The sequence below is a fragment of the Bos mutus genome, chromosome 2 (genome assembly GCF_027580195.1).
Source record: "Bos mutus isolate GX-2022 chromosome 2, NWIPB_WYAK_1.1, whole genome shotgun sequence".
Classification (NCBI taxonomy): domain Eukaryota; kingdom Metazoa; phylum Chordata; class Mammalia; order Artiodactyla; family Bovidae; genus Bos; species Bos mutus.
Window position 1 is genome coordinate 59,506,088 of NC_091618.1, and position 13,598 is coordinate 59,519,685.

General features: G+C 41.1%; 1 protein-coding gene and 1 long non-coding RNA gene across 7 annotated transcripts in view; one reads left to right on the top strand and one right to left on the bottom strand.

Annotated features, from left to right (window-relative positions):
- CNTNAP5 (contactin associated protein family member 5) overlaps positions 1–13,598 on the bottom strand; it is a 1,036,258-nt gene that overhangs the window by 607,180 nt on the left and 415,480 nt on the right. The window lies entirely within an intron of this gene.
- The window catches only part of LOC138992062 (uncharacterized), a 254,200-nt gene that overhangs the window by 153,872 nt on the left and 86,730 nt on the right, over positions 1–13,598 (top strand). For 3 of the 6 annotated variants that reach the window (XR_011467871.1, XR_011467869.1, XR_011467875.1), the window contains one exon: positions 5,225–8,197. The exons of 1 other annotated variant lie outside the window; for it this stretch is intronic. This is a non-coding gene — a long non-coding RNA (uncharacterized lncRNA). Of the gene's footprint in view, positions 1–5,224; positions 8,198–13,598 lie in introns of those variants that run through there. 2 more of the 6 variants (XR_011467874.1, XR_011467873.1) reach the window with 1 other exon arrangement.

Sequence of the window (13,598 nt, forward strand, 5' to 3'; positions counted from 1 at the left end):
GGTTAATTCCCCAAACCATCTCTGTGAGATCGATTTTTTCATACCTCTTTTCTAATAGAAGAACCTGGACCCACAGAATTCAAATAACTTGGCCAAGGAACATCTCTGATAATTTGTAGGTTCAAGATTTAAATCCATGCTGGTCTGGCTTCAAAATGTAACAGTTCTCCTGGGCAACACAGAATTATACAAGAACCCACAGTTCTTTGAAGTGATGTCTAGCACAAATATTTGTTTTCTCCCTGGCAGAAATACCTTCATAGAATTGTCTTAGTTTTAGTCCTCTACCTTTATGCTTTTCTGATCTTGTGCAAAAAATAATGTCAAGCTGCATTTTTATCATATCATTTATGCATTTTACATAAAATTAATATATTACTCATGATGATATTCAGTGTCCTTATATATCAGCTTGAGTAAAGAATCCTTCTATGATTCCTTCTTTGAATCATATGAAAAGTAATTAATTTACAACACAGCTGAATGTGTATTTTCTATTAGTAGAGGGGAAAATATGCAGACCAATATGTTGCCACAGTTGCCTTAGCTGCTAGAAAAACAAGTTTTCCCCAGGTGTTTTAGTCTACTCAGTTAGGGGCCTCAAACTATATTCTGCATCTGCATCTTTCAGTGTGTTCACTGCTAGTTATGTCCTCCAAGGTCTTCTTTCTCATGAACTAACTGGAGCCAGCACGTGTGGTCAAGGAAGTGAAGGGAGACAAGTAACCCCCATGGCTTTTCGGTAGAGAATCTTCTGCCAAATGGTGAACTTTTATGCATTGTAGGAACAAATATAACCAAATATAGGAAGTCAGAATTCACCCATCAGGGTTAGCTACCAAGCTGTCAGGCAAACAGGTGAGAGGTAAAATCAGAGGATGCAGATCGAAACTAAAATGAGAGATGTATAGACTGATCAGTCAATAAATAGATACCTGCATGTGTGCTCAGTCGTGTCCAATTTTCCTGATACACACATACATACACAAATGGATAGATACATAGATAGTTACATATACATACATACATACAAACATACATATGTTTTGAGTTGACAGAAAAGTTCATTTGGTTTTCCCATATGATGTTACAGGAAAACCTGAATGAAATTTTGGCCAACCCAATACATAGATGGTTACATGGCATCACCAACTTGATGGACATGAGTTTAAGCAGGCTCCAAGAATTGGTGATGGACAGGGAAGCCTGGTGTGCTGCAGTCCATAGGGTTGCAGATTTGGACATGACTGAGCAACTGAACTGACTGATACAGAGATACACAGACAGATAGATAGACAGATTGATAAATATATACATATGAGCATACATACATACATGGATAGATGGATACATGCATATATAGTTACACTCACATATATGGATACACTCACATATAGATAGATAGATGGTTAGATACATACATACACACACACATACAACCATAGATAAATAGGTGGATAAATGGATGGAGGGAGAGAGGGAAGGAAGAAGGGGAAGGGAGAGAGAGAGAGAAAGAGATAAGGAGAGAGAAGATAAACAAAGGCAGACAAGGATTTAGAAGCTGATTTGGTCAGCAAATGGATTATCCATAGCAAAGGAAAGAAACTAACACACGGTAGTCAACAGAAAGACTGAACAACATTCACCTTCCTTTGCTATGTTTAACTATGTTTTTGAGGCACTTATATCTCTGGAGGAAAGCCCTTTGCTTCTATAACCAACCAATGTTTTGTTGAGGTTGTCATTTTGATATTTTCTTGTAAACAAGGGTATGTGGATGCTTCTTTGTATCTGTCTGCTTATTTATTCTCTAAGAAACTTAGGAATGCCTTGTTTTTTGCTCCAAAGCAACTGATCCCAGAAGCTCCATTATGTGAATAATTAATTTGTTTGTTAATTATCTGTGTTCCTTTTGCCTATCAAAAGCAAAACTTGTCCTGGTATGAGAAACATGGAAGCAAAAACGTATTTTAGAAGGCAAGAGACACAACCTTTTGGCTAATGAACCACACCAGGAACTATGTGAAAAGGGTCAAATGAGTTAAAAAGATGCTAGGAGTTGTGTTCTTATTACTGGTAAGAAATCAACATTCTTTAAAAAAAAAAAAACTTGCAGAATTTTATTTCTGAGTGGGATCTGGAAAGGACTGTGAAATATATTACTATTTCCAGCAGACAGTTGTTTCTCCCAAATGGTAACAACTTATTTTTTTTAAGCAAAGCATTTTATTAGCTTTGCAAACTTTTTGCTTGCATTTCTTATCTATGCCTAGCCATTGCAGCAGAAAAAATGATTTTATTCATTGGCTCACTTTGTTTCTAGCTCTGTTTCCTTTCATTTGGCCATACTAAGTGTTGAGCTTGCCTCTACTGAACTGAGATTTTGAAAAAGGGTCTATATGGGCTCTTTTTTCAACTTTTAGGTCCCATCAGTATAGCTCAGCCTCTTTTGTTTGTGAATGAATGTACCTTGAGCCCATCTGTGTGCTGGGTATTCTGTGAGGCATTGCAGATAATGAAAAGCACAAAAATGAGCCAGGGGTAGCATCTTGAAGTCAGCCAATGGACAGGTATGTATCTAACATTTATATGAGTAAATTCACAGTTATGAAGAGTAAGAAATGGGGTGCGTTGGGTTGGCCAAAAATTTCATTCAAGTTTTTTTGTAAGCTGTAACAGAAAAACCCTAACAATAAGTGTGCTTATTTGTGCTCTGCACAAAACCCAATATTTGTGCTCTGCCTGATGGCATGCCTTCCCAGGGAACTGAGGCTTGAGCTGAGACTGGCCTCCCAAACTTCAAAAGCCAAGGCTTTTTGCTAAACATGGGGAGGACATAACCCCTCTGAGGTGTAACTGATTGCCTTCACAGGTCGCTGCAGAGATCTGCACTTTCCATGCTGAAGTTGTCCCCACAGGGCTGTTTGCTGTTCCCAGGGTTCTGGTTGCTACTGTTTTGGCTACTATGGAACAGGATTCCTTTGCAGCCACAGGTCTTCTAGCCCCAGACCTCCCAGCACAACACGAGGGTACCCTGACTCAAGCCCAGCCCTGGAGCCATGTTTTCTTACTGTCAGGGAAGTGTGTAATTTCCTTGGTTCTGTCTCATCACAACAAAAATTTGAAGCGACGGACATTAAGGCCCTCAGCGTGGCACAGCTCTGGGACAGTGTTACAGCTCTGAGTTACAGCTCAGTTTTATTTAGAAAATAAAAGAAAATACATCCTTAAGGCATGTTTGTTCTACCCAAGGTCCTCACTCCAGTCCTCGGACCTTCCTTTGTTCTATTTTCACAGGCTTTTCCTTTCCTTGTTTTTTAGCCACTGCCATTCTGGACTCCTTTTTCCTGTTCTAACTGCCTAACATTAGGATGCAACCTATGTTCATTCAATGCTCAACTGAAAATGTGAGGTGTTGTGCCTTGAAGGAGGCTAACTGATCAATGATGGAGAGAGTTTATGGGATCAATGTGCCCCCTTAGTCCTCTGAGCACAGTTAGAATAGGCAGTAGCTTCCTAAGGCCCCCATGAAGACTTAAGAGACCTGACCAGTTTGATAGCCCTTCCTTTTACAGGTTTTCCCCTGCTCCCCACCTTCTTTCCCTTTCCTCCACCCTTGCTTCTCTGGAAGTACATTCCTCTAAACAGCTTTGGCCTCAGCCTTTGTTTTCTAGGAAAGACTGGCTAAGATTGATGGGGCAGGGATGGGGGTGGGGGCAGGGCGGGCACAGTGAGGTGCTTTGGACTGAAATCAAGATTGGCCTCTGTTCTACTTATTGTGATGTCAAAGTAGAGACGGATTTTTTAAAAAATTTCTTCATTAGAAATAGTGAATTCTAAGAAAGTTAACAGTTTGACAGAGGAACCCACACAGACAATGCCTGGCTCTGCTGTCCCCAGTGGGAAAATGATATTCCTACTGCACTCATCAAGCCACAGCTGGAGTGTGTGTGGGGGGAGGGGGGTGTGGTCAGGGGGAATGGTACATCTGAGAAGAGCATCTACAGGACATGTTCAGAGAGGAAACATGACTGGGAAGACATTTGGCAATGACCACTTGAGGAACACTGAAACCACTGAGGCATGTTATATTAAGAGAAACATACAAAGTGGGGGGATGAGGATGATTAAAATTACCACCAGAAAAGATTAAAATTACCACCAGATAATTATTTGATTTAAAATAGATAACCCAGACTTCCCTGGTGGTCCAGTGGTTAAGAATCTGCCTTGAAATGCAGGGGACATCAGATATATCCCTGGTCCAGGAAGATGCCATGTTTCATGGGGCAACTAAGCTTGTGTACTGAATCTACTGAGTCCACTTGCCACAGCTGCTGAAGTCCACACACTCTAGAGGCTGTGCTTTGCAACAAGAGAAGCCACTGCATTGAAAACCCCATGTACCAACACTGGAGAGTAGCACCTACTCACAGCAACTAGAGAAAGCCCACACACAGCAAAAAAGGCCCAGTACAGTCAACGATAATAGATAAATAAATAAAATAGATAACCAACAAGGACCTATTGTATAGCACAAGGAACTCGTTCAATATTCTATAAATAACCTCAATGGGAAAATAATTTAAAAAAAGATATATGTATAACTGAATCACTTCGCTGTACACCTGAAACTAACACAACATTGTTAATCAACTACTCTCCAACTTAAATTTTTTTTTTTTTAAAGAGAAAGGTGTACACTTTTAAACTGCAGAAGAACAAATTGGAAGATGTTATCAGGAGTAATGTTGTTGAAGAATTTAAGACACTACTTTAAATGGAATGGCAACATCATCACCCCTGTTAAGTAGTCGAGTTTCTATAGGATGTTAGTGGAGGAGATTCCTAAAGAGGGTGAAAACTGGGTTGGACCATTGCCAAGGTCACTTACAATGTAAAGAGTCTGATTCTGGGCCTCAAATCAGGTTAGTGCTTCACATACCGGGAACCTGTACTTCAAGGCTCTTAGGGTCATAGATTCCATCCCTTACTGGCCAATGACCTTCACACAATAGAAAAGAAATTTAAACAACAGTAGTTTTCAGCCTTAGGAAATTCTGAGCAGTTATCACACAAATGCAGGCATTGGGTTCCAGCAGAACCTGTGAGAAAGGATAGCCTAGCACCATCCATCACTACTGTTAGGGGAAGCACACTGACTGAAACCGCCCACCCTGGCCAGGCACCATAGTAACTGTTTGCATGAATTGTTTTACGACAGGAGGTCCTGGTAAGGAACAATAAGCCTCCACCAACCAGAAGAATTCAGGAAATGTCAAAAGGAAACACCACATGTCCGACCACCTCCCAGAATCCTTCTCTCTGGCATCCATCTTGGCTGAACAAGGCCTGCACCACCAGGAAGGACTCTGAGTCAGAATGATTGGCTAAAGACAACCTGGAAACTAATCCTATCACCATAAAACCCGAGACTAAAAGCCATGTGACAGAGCTGTTCTCCTGGGTTCCCTTACCCTACTGCTCTCCACCCGGATGCCCTTTGCCAAAAAAATCTCTTGCTTTGCCAGCACATGTGTCTCCTAGGACAATTCATTTCTGAGTGTTAGACAAGAGCCCAGTTTCAGGCCCTGAAAGGGGTCCTCCTTCCTGCAACACTACCAGAGGAAATATGACTCAGCCTCAATGTCTACTGACTGCATCTCTTGATGTATTGACCACAGGCAGCTGACTTATTCACTCACTCACTCATTCATTCAACACAAGCTGGTCACTATGGAGATATGGGTGGAGATTGTACTTATCATTGTTGCTGAGCAAGATAAAGAAATGACAAGGCAACTCCCTGGTGGTCCAGTGGTTAGTACTCAGCACTTTCACTGCCAAGAGCCTGGGTTCAATTCCTGGTCAGGGTGCTAATATCCCACAAACCAATCAGTGCAGCTAAAAAAAGAGGGAGCATGAAAGATTGGCAAGTCCTGAGCCCTTGTCTGGGGAGAGGGTTCTTGGAGGATGAAACTGTATATAAGTCCCTTTTGCTTTAGTCTCTCAGGTCTCCACTGAATCTCAAAAGTCTGACTCAGGAATTAATGATTAGGAATATAAAGATGTAGAAACAAAGAATAGTTGTTGGATCAGGAAACTGGTAACAATTTAGACTATAAAGCACCACATAGCAGTCATCAAACTCTTTGTTCCCTAGGAGACAAAGATAAAGGGCTGACATACATTCCTTAGTTATTTTTACAAGAAGCTGATCCTTATCATATGAAAACTGCTGACCACAAGTACATAGAGCCTAGACTGGCTGAAACCAGAAGGTTGATGATGCTTGAAACTTCACCTTGATGAATCTGAGAATTGTCCATGAGCTGGTCTCACACCCTGCAGTCCCCTCCCTCACACTGCCTTGAGAACCCCTTCCCTGAACACCATCAGGGAGTCTTGTTCTTTGGGGCATGAGCTACCCTTCTCCATTCTCCTTGTTCAGCCCTGCAATGAACACTGTACTTTCCTTCACCACAACCTAGGGTCAGTAGATTTGCTTTATGGCATGCAGATGAGTGGAGCAAGTTTTGTTCAGTAAAAAGGACACTTTTCACTTCTTGGAAGAGGGAGACTTTACTTGTCTGGAGGGATACTTATGGTTATTCTTGCTCAAGAAGAAAGCACAGAATTGCTTAATGCAACTTTTAGGATGCTCAGGTGGGCCTGGAATGGTATTCTGATTCTGCCACTTACTACTCAAGCATCTGTAAAAGCAGATTTATTTATCAAAAAAAAAAAAAAAAAGAAAGAAAGAAATTTTGAGTGTTTTTCACATGGCAAGCATTGTGAAAGGTATTGAAAAATCGAGTTATGAAAAGAAATAAAGGAAGATTCAGATTCTGTCCCCACAGAGGATACAGTCTTACAGGGGAGGTAGTCATTCATTGCACACTAATTTCCTTAAATACTTTTACAGCACAGCTGTGATGGATGAGCAGCATGGGGGCCTAGTTTGGCCATGTTTCCAGTGATAATAAACACATAGCTTTCAGGACTGATATAGGTGTAGCGTGAAATGATGCATGCAAAGTGTTTAGCGTGGTAGCTGGCAAAACGCATGATGGACTCATTCACTCTTCACATAATATCAATACTGTTGATTCTTATTCTTCTCCATCAATGCCTCTGTGGAGAAAACAAATACAGCAAGCATCCACATCTACCAACAGATCTTTTTATCCCCCTGATTTTTAAGTTGAACTTTTCCTCCACTTGTACAAAACTAATCTGTATCTTCAATTCACATTCAAATAAAATGTCTTTTACATCAAAGCATGAGGTATGGTGGGGACCTCTGGCTCAATGGATTCCTGCCATTTGTTAAGTGACTTCTAATCATTTGCTAAGGACCAGCTGCTTCTGTGGCAATTCACGAGCTGTGAGGCACGTGGCACCTATTTGAGTCCATATGGCATCCCTCTCTTTTTCTGGATTCTTCAGGCTGCCTACAAGCTTACCTGTCAGATGGCAGAGACCGGCAAAGTGGAATGAACAGAAAAACATGGTGGGGGTGACTTTGCCCCTGAGAGCATCCTGTTCCTTTCCCCTTGCAGCTTATAAAACTGAGGAAATTAAATCACAGAGGAAGAACCAAGCAAACCCACAGTTTATATAACATGCCTATGTGTTTTCCCACTTAATCACACAAGGATATACGTTTTGAGTTTAGATGAACTTGGATTGAAACTTACTTCTCTTTTCCAAGTCTCAGTTTCCTCACCTTTAAAATGAAGACAGTGTGCCTTTCCCAACTGGTGATTAAGATGCAACATATAAAGCTCCTTTTGCATAATAACTACTCGATAAATGTCATCTCCCTTCCCTTGTGCGGAAAGTTTACCTCCTCTCTCCTCTCTTTGACATCAAACATTAAAGACAAACTCTCCAAAAGAACTCAAAAAGAACCTTTCAATTTCCCCACTATAGCAACACATAAATACATAGTTCCATATAAGAGAGAGAAGATAAGACAAAGTGCTAAGGTTTACACATGAGCAAAATTTTATACAATGAGACTATGTAAATTCCATACAGCCAAACATTCTTCTCAGGCACACTCGGAATATCTATAAAGATCTACTCTGGGACTTCCCTGGTGGTCCAGTGATTAAGACTTCACCTTCCAACGCAGGGGATGCTGGTTTGATCCCTGGTCAGGGAGCTAAGATCCCACATGCCTTGTGGTCCCAAAAACCAAAACATAAAGCAGAAGCAATGTTGTAAGAAATTCAATAAAGACTTTAAAATTGGTCTAACTCAAAAAAATCTTTTAAAAAAGAGATCTACCCTACATGATGTCACTAAAGAGATCTCCATAAATTCCAAATTAATTACATATAGACACATGCTCTTGAAACACAAATAAATACAATGATACATAAAACAAAATAATAAAATTTAAAAGGAAGTCTGGAAACTCAGTAACCTATGAAAAATAAATCGTGGATTAAAGGGGCAATAATAAGAGAAATTGTCTGACATTGAGAGTTGAAAGACAAGAAACAGACATCATATCCAAGCTAAAACACAATCCAGAGGGAAGTTTGTAGTTTTTCTGCACTGGTTAGGAAATATGAGAAAATGGAAATGTGAGAGCATGAAAGTAACTGAGCTAAGTCACACTTCAAATAATATGAATCCATCATATTCTGTAGCACCTTATTATAATTGAAGAGAAATAAGCATATTTACATGAAGCAATTAGAGAATAAGATACACGTTGATTAAAACTAGTGAGTTATCATTCATTGAGTTTGAACAAGGTGGAGAATGTGTCCATAAATCACTTGGTGTGAATGTCTTGACTTTCATTACAGTACAGCAATATTTACAAATAAGGAAACAGAGGTTCCTCAGGGATTTTAAACACAGTTAACAGTTAGCAAATGGTGGGGTTTACATGAAGCTCACGTTTTGTTCTGATGTGTTTTTTCCATTCTACCACATCACATGACCTCCCTCTGGACTGCAGGACCCAGCCTAAAAAGCTGTCAAAACAGTGCTGTTGGCAGATAGGCACAGAATCAGTCACTGCTGAGGTGATGAGGGAAGGTTTTTGGTGGTGCAGAGAGGCTGCAATGGGCCTCAAAAGACTGCTTGAAGCTGGAGAGTTTGGAAGAAGAACATTGCAAACAAATGATATAGTTGTGCCTGTAAACTTTCAAATCTGATATTTGTTTCAGGCTGGGGATGGGATTGTAAATCAGGTCATATGAATGCAGACAGGAAGCTCCAGGGAAGGCTGGAGCTATGCAAACTGTTAAGACTACTCCACAGAGAATGATCACCAAGTGTTAAACTCCTTGAAAGGAAGGTGACATGGAAACACACACAGGGTGACTGTGATCCTTGGGCATATGGAACTAAGGCTGAGATGCCTGGAACTTCAGTGAAGGTGTATGTGCATAAGGTATCAAAGCAAAGGGAACAACTTAAAGCTGCTGTCATTTGAGTATATTTGAAAATTTGGCATTTCAAAATACACACTTAATTTTATTTCAAGAAAATGCCAGAATCTCAAGAATGTTAAGAATGCTTTAAAAGGAAAGAAAAATGACAGCCTTTCCTGTGTTAAATATCTTGTTTCGCTTTAAAAAAAATGCAGGCATTCAATTTTCAAACTTCAGCTGTAGGAATTAAGCCAGAAGGAATCCTTAGAATCAATCAAACACTGTATAGTTTGACTTCGGGTTTGTGAATAAGAAAAAATGGCAGGAAAGTATTTTAAGTGCTTAGTTTTCACACTTTGGAATGTTCTTTCAAATGTAAATCTACATTTACATATAAATGTATATATCCTCCAAATAATCTCTATTAGGTCTCATTATCCTCATTTTACAGATTAAATCAGAGGGTATATATAAGCTGTCTGATCTCTAAAGGCTCGTATGCAAAAGTTCTCTATCAATATTATTTCAGTGGTATTGATGGTGAACCGAGGTTAAAGGATTTAAGCAGACGATGAAGTAGGACAAGCAAATAAATTGAAACTCAAACCTGTCATTTAGATTTTTAAAACCACCCAGTTCTGCTTCCCTGGGTAGATTCACTCTCCCACTCTCCAAGAAGATAATTGTAAGCAATATTTTCTCTCCTCAAATCTCCAATACTCCCCTCTCACTCCCACATTTAGCTGATAACTTCATACTTTTTAGAACACGACAGAAACAGACTAGAGCATCTACACATCCCCAAGGCCACTCTCCTGCCTGAATCTGCACAAGTTCTACCAGCCTCCGGTGCAGCGACAGAGGCAAGAAGAGTCCAAGCCAGCACATAGCCAACCGAAGCCCTTTTATTGTTTATCTCAACCATCCTTCCTTTGGTCAGTTACACCTTTTATTTTCAGTTTTCTCCTTCTCCTGCATCATTTACCTGGGCACGCAAACATAATAGCTCTCATCTCATTGCCGGAGTTGTTCCAAGTCTTTTCTCCAAACCTTTCAACACCCACCCTTAGCCAGAATGTCTGTGAAATGAAAATATCTCCTGCCATATTAATAAATAAGAAATGTCACAACCATCAGCGATTTCTGGCCTCCAAATATGAATGAGAGCTCCCCAAACTGCGATCCAGCAGATGCTGCCACACTCCTGGTGATTGCTGAGGAACTGGGGGAATGCAAGAAGCAAGGGAACAAAGAAACAGGTTTGACTCCAGATAGCTGAGATTTCTGTGAAAGGAATGAACTCAATGAGCCCAGAGGCTTGCATCTTCCCAGGCACAGAATGCTAAATTCCTTAACTTGATACCTGATCTTTGAAGTTCAGACTACCTGCTCCTTTTGTTGCAAATTTGTATATAGTCTGACTTACCTTCCTACCTCCTTGGAGCAGTTTTCTCAGAGCTACTGAGATGCTGTCTCCCAGACTCAGAGTCCAAACATTCCCACCAAATAAAATAACTCTCTAGTTTCAGGTTGTGACTATATTTTTTAAACGATATGTCCTTGTTGCCCACTCCCCAGACTTGATTAGGAGTGAACCTAAAAGGCTTAGAGAGGGACTTCCCTGGTGGTCCAGTGGCTAAAACTCTGTGCTCCCAACACAGGGGGCCTGGCTTCGATTCCTAGCCAGGGAACTAGATCCCACATGCTGCAACTAAGAACTGGTGCAAACAAATAAATGACTATTTAAAAAAAAAAAAGTTGGAACTTAAGAAAGGAAGCTACACACACACTCAAATGGGGAAAAAGCAAAAGCAAATGGAAACAGCTGGGACCAAGACAGCAACAAATTTGACTTCCAACAGACCTTGAGCCTCATTATGCATTGATTTTACTACATTAGCATCTTAAATGATATACCTCCCAGCAGACATGGCCAGACATTAAGGATCAAAAAAGGACAAAAACGAGGGTTAAAGTGTTAGTCACTCAGTCCTGTCCGGACTCTTTGAGGCTCCTCTGTCCATGGAATTCTCCAGGCAACAATACTGGAGTGGGTAGCCATTCCCTTCTCTGGGGGAATCTTCCTGACACAGGGATTAAATTCCTGCATTGCATTGCAGGCAGATTGTTTACACTCTGAGGCACCGGGAAGCACCCCAGAGAGGGTGGTGTTCCCTCTAAAAAGCCCTGCCTTTTCCTGTAGACTAATGCATATGCCTTCCATCATTAGCCTCACTCATTCTCCTTTTTGTTTTTACTCTATAAAAATAAATCCCTCACCCCACATTGGGGAGAAGTAAATCTGTAAACTTTTTCTCACTTCTCCATTCTTTCACCTCTAAATAAACCTTGTGCTGTGTTGGTCTCAGCTTTGGTTTCCTTATTCGCATGTGTGCATGTTTGTCGCTCAGTCGTGTCCGACTCTGTGTGACCCTTTGGACTATAGCACACCAGGTTCCTCTGTCCCTGGGATTCTCCAGGCAAGAATACTGGAGGGGGTTGCCATTTCCTTCTCCAGTATTCACCTACTTGAACAGAAACAGAAAGAGAACCCTCCTCAGTAGAGGCACAGAGCTAGGGTCTGAGCAGGGTCCATAGAACTTAATCCAGTAACAAAATTACAAAACAACAAAGCAAACAATAAAACTGGATTCCATTTCCCATTGTTGCTACTGTCCTGTGTCTAGGTTTCTCTTCTTTGTAGCTTCCTTGGTATCACCCTCGTCCTTGTTTTCCCAATCCTTCACTTTCTTTATCACTTGTTCCCTGGTTCTGCCATTCCTGTTTCTAATTGTTGGCAGCCCCAGGACTCCTGGATTCCCTTCTCTCCATCACCTGAAGAAGATCTTGATTGTTGATGCTCTTACTCAATCCCAGTGATATGCTCAATGATTCCCATCTGCATGTCTAAGCCTTTAGCAAAACTACTTTCAGGTACAGCTCCAACATCTCCTAGGCATGGCTCAAACTTTTTAGAGCTAAAACCAAATCTTCTACCCATTCAGTCCCATTTGCTGACAAAGCATCTCTTGCTCAGTACTTATTCATCTCAGCAGTGACCACCATGTGAAGATCTCCTCAACGTGCTCCGTCATGGTAAGACAAGCTCAGAAGCTTGAGCCTGGGACCTCGGACCTTTGGCTGCAGTGCTTACACATGGACAAACCTCTTCTCATGCAACAGATACAAAGAAACTATAAGGGGCTAAAAATAACTGCATACCTGAGCAGTTGGGAGAAATCATGAACAATAAGATACAAGAAGGTCAAAACCTAACTGCTGCTTCCGAGGTGCCAGAGCAAAGGTAGGACAAGGTGCTACCCGTGATCCCTGCACTCAGCACCACCAAAGCAGGTGGACAGACCATGTAAGCCACCCCTCTGGCCAGACCCACTGATCTGCCCTCACCCTCATCTCATTTAAGGGACCAGCTGAATCCCACCCTCGGGTATCTAGGGAGGGTACCTATTTCTGGTTTTCAGTCCGTCTCTGCAGCTTGGGTCACAATAAAGCTTTGCCTGAATTTTTTGTCTGACCTCTTATCAATTTCTGTTGATTCAGGGACTGGGATCAATGCTATTGGGAGCCATCCTATTGCCATCTTTCCCTAACACACTAGAGAGAATTCATCAGATTTCCCCATGGGCTGTATTAAATAGGACCACTTTAATTGTTTAAAGTGGTTGCATTCTCATCCAAATCATAATTATTTCTGTCTTGAGCTGCACCACAGACTTCCTATATGATCTGACTTCTTGCCCTTTTGTTCTGCCTTAAACTTACAGTGCCAAAGTGGCTGTAATTGTCCTACCAGGTCAAACAAAAAAATCATATTCCACCTCCATATAAAACATTTAGCCTCAGCCTCTGCCAAGCGGCATGAAATTCAACTCCCCAACTTTTTACTTGGAACTTTTTACATGGAAAAACTGACTGGTTCCAAATTTGGAAAGGAGTACATCAAGGCTGTATATTGCCACCCTGCTTATTTAACTTATATGCAGAGTACATCATAAGAAACACTGGGCTGGATGAAGCACAAGCTGAAATCAAGAATGCCAGGAGAAATACCAATAACCTCAGATATGCAGATGACACCACCTTATGGCAGAAAGCAAAGACAAACCAAAGAGCCTCTTGATGAAAGTGAAAGAGGAGAGTGAAAATTTTGGCTTAAAGTTCAACATTCAGAAAACGAGG